Source organism: Alligator sinensis, unplaced genomic scaffold, assembly GCF_000455745.1.
Source record: "Alligator sinensis unplaced genomic scaffold, ASM45574v1 scaffold647_2, whole genome shotgun sequence".
Taxonomy (NCBI): Eukaryota; Metazoa; Chordata; order Crocodylia; family Alligatoridae; genus Alligator; species Alligator sinensis.
Genome location: NW_005841832.1, coordinates 2096822 through 2100523, shown reverse-complemented (window position 1 = coordinate 2100523; position 3702 = coordinate 2096822).

Below are 3702 nucleotides of genomic sequence, written 5' to 3'. Positions count from 1 at the left end.
TTCCCACACTCATGGCTGGAGCCATTTATTTATGAATGCCTTGGACAAATAGACAGCAATAATAAGCTTTATTCATCTCACAAAGCTCATGACCTGTGCTACCATGGCAGGAGACAATGATATGGGTGACAGAAATTATCCTGGCAGGATTCTCCTGTCACCCCCAGGTACAGACTGCCTTCTTTCTGGCTGTTGCTGATTGTCTTCATGGCAACCCTGATGAGGAACAGTCTCATTGTAGTGTTAATCGTGGCTGACACCCAACTCTGCACCTTCATGTACTCCTTCCTCAGCAACTTCTCTTTCTTCAATACCTGCTACTCCTTCATCTCTGCTCCCCCCAGAACCTGGCAAACTACTTTTCAGAGAGACCCACCATCTCTGACTCTAGGTGCTTGGCCCAACAGTGTATTTCCATTTAACTGTGCATGACTGAGCACCTCTTCATAATTTCATAGTTGGTAGGGTTGGAAGGGACCTAAGCACAAACGACCCCAGCTAGGTGGTTGTCTAGCCTCCTTTTGAAGACCCCCAGGGTAGGGGCGAGCACCACTTCCCTTGGAAGCTGGTTCTAGCTCCTAGCCACCCTGACTGTGAAGTAGCGCCTCTTGATGTCTAGCCTGAATCTACTCTTAGTCAATTTATGGCTGTTGTTCCTTGTTACTCCTGGTAGTGCTTGGCTGTTATTGCCTAGCATTGCTCTGTGTCCACCTGCAACCCTCTGAGTTCTGATACCAGTATCAATACCATGTTCTCTCACAGCAAATCCTTTTGAGCAATTCCCTTGGTACAAACTGTGATGCTTTACCTGGCTTGACTATGTGTTGACAACTTGCAGGCTTTCCCTTCTGGACCTGTAAGTAGCAACATAAACAGTAACCCAAATAGTCCATCAGAATTAAACATTGTTACGAAATATTTATCCTTCCTAATCTCAATATCAGAATGAAATAGAAGCCAGGAAAAAGGGATTTTCATAAACTCGAAGCTTTCAGGCATCTTGGTCTCCCTATGACTCATTCAGAATGAAGTTGGCTCCTCAAGTTAGGCAGACACTTCAACTCTGATGATGTGGATTCAGTCTGCTCAGAGCAGTCTCTACCTTTTCATCTCCCATTACTCAAAATTCTCTTCCTGTCTTATGTACCCAGTGCCAAGCGAGACTGCTGAGCTCCACCTGCACAAGAGGAACTTCAAAGCAGCTTTGCTATTTAAATACTGGAAATTAAGGTACATGGAGTTACTGTCTCCCTTCCTGGTTACCTGCTGTCCCCTCCTACTGGAATTTACCCCTGATCACTTATAGGTTACAGAGGAAACAGCACAATAACAGTCAAACTGAAAAAAGAGAGAATGCATAAGTTTTCCAGGGGCATATCTCCATTGTCTCTGGACCATACTCAGTGGAGGATGGCACACCTGTTCCACACAGACTAAGCAACAAAATAGAGTGTCATGTACCTGTGTTTGCATGGCACTGAGCACATGTCAATAAATAAGGGAAAAACAGTTGTACAGGATGAGGTCTCTTCCCTTTATAATGCTTCTCAACTCCCACCTGCTCACTGTTAAGAATGTTTTCTTTTATCTTTGAAGACAGATTCCCCTCTGAACAGTGAATCTTCTCTTACTCCTAAAAAAATATTTTTCAAATATCTACAGCTGTGGTATTATTTTGAGTGTGTATCTCTTATGTTAGTAGGAAACCATATCTCTTACAATCCTTTTCCAGGCTATATGGAGAGTTTTTGCAGTGTGGTTATATGTATCATTAAAGATGAAGAAATGCAAGTTTGGGCTTCATTCAGAATTTAAGACTTTCATGGATAAATGATCTTTGCTTAGTTCAAATTTCTCCTTCCCTATTTCTAGGGGCTCCCAAACTTGGTCATACATGCACTCTGCTCAGTGCCAGTCCTCATAACCACAACAGAGAAATGACATGCTAAGGCAGGTTCTCAGAAGACCTGGGTAGAAATCAGAATTTATTTTCTGTTGGAAGCTCCAGTATTTCAACATTGGCTTCTTTTATCCTGAATGAAGAGGAAAACTGAAACTTTTCCCCGCAAAAAAGTAATAAAAGGCTTGGTTAGTGAAACATCAGTCCATTTCTTCAGTTTAGTTCTTCACTGATGTGCATCTACCTGAGCCACTGTGCATGGCCCCATGGGAGTTGAGTTTGTGTTCTTCCTGTGCCATTTCCTTTGACTGGGCAGGTTTTATGGGCGCACTACATCTTCCAAAAGGTACTACAGTCATCATACCCCCATGATGCCTGAGACAGTTCCTCCAAAGAGCAAGTCATGGTCCTCTTCCTGCTATTTCCTTTCCCCACTCCCATCTACTAAATACTGAAGCCATCTGAGGTCAAACCACCACGCTTCAGGCCCAACTCGTACCCTTTTTGCCTCTGACCTAATCCTCTCTCTCTTCTAAGAACCACAGGGAGCCATCAGCATTCCAAGGTACCAAAGTCTCGGCTTCTCCCAGATGCATCTAACAGTTCCTGTGTCCTCCTACAGGGATAGATGAGGAGATACAATGCGAGCAGGCATTTCTTGTCCATACCCACCACAAAGATCTCAGACTGCTCCTTGGCCATGTAAAGAAGCTGGCTGAGAGCACAGGTGTTCCTCAATCCTACTTCTAGCTTGGATAAAAGGGAGCTTGGACAAGAATCTTTTCCCCTTTAGCTATTCCCCAGATGAGGATGCAAGCTCCCTCCCCCGGGCCTTGTGTCTGGCTGGCCAGGCGGTGCCTGTGTGGCTTGCAGAGGGGCACCACTGCCCTTGATGCCCCCCCTGGCTCTGCTCTTGGGAGGCAGCAGAATGGGGTGGTAGGTGGCAGCGGTGGCCACCATATGCGAGCCCCACTGCTCCACATCTATCTGTAGAGGGGTGCCTTCTCACCCTTGGCTATTGGCTGAGGGTGGCGGCCCGGGAGCCAATCAGAAGAGTGAGCTGGGGTGGGGGGCGGGGAGGCTCTGTGGTGTGCTGCATGGAGCCGGTGGCAGTACCCCTTCGGTTCCCCCGGTAAGAGCCACATGTACTCCCTCTGACTTTTTCAAGTACCCCTAGGGGTATGTGTACCTCTGGTTGACAATCCTTGCTATAGTAAATGGTGTGTTGAATTTTCTCCTTTGCTCCAAAGCACTACCCCACCTAATGCACCTGCCTTATTTAATCCATCTCACTTGGTTACCAGCTCTGATCCCTACCTCAGAGTGCATCATGTACTTGTAATGCACTGTTGGCTTGTGTTACACTCACATGGCTCTGGCAGAACTGGCTGGAGCTCCTTAGTGCAAAGATTACTCAGTGAATATCATCTTTTATTAAAATGTGTGAAATTGTATTGAAACATTAACTTTTCTGAGAAATATTTTACCTTTTTTTTTAAGTGCTTTTGAAAGGCTCCCTGACCATTTCTATTAGCCAGAAAACTGACTTAGGTGTCTCCTGAGATTGGATTAAATACCTAAATGGAAATCATATCTCAACAATAAAAAAAATTATATAAAAAGTTTAGAAAATGGTCAAGGAATAGTGAAGACTTGGAACATGGGATGTGAGTCTATTTAAATTCTGTTAATTCAAAAACACCTCAGAAATTTCAAAATGTGTCATAGATTCATAGATTTTAGGGTCGGAAGGGACCTCAATAGATCATCGAGTCCGACCCCCTGCATAGGCAGGAAAGAGT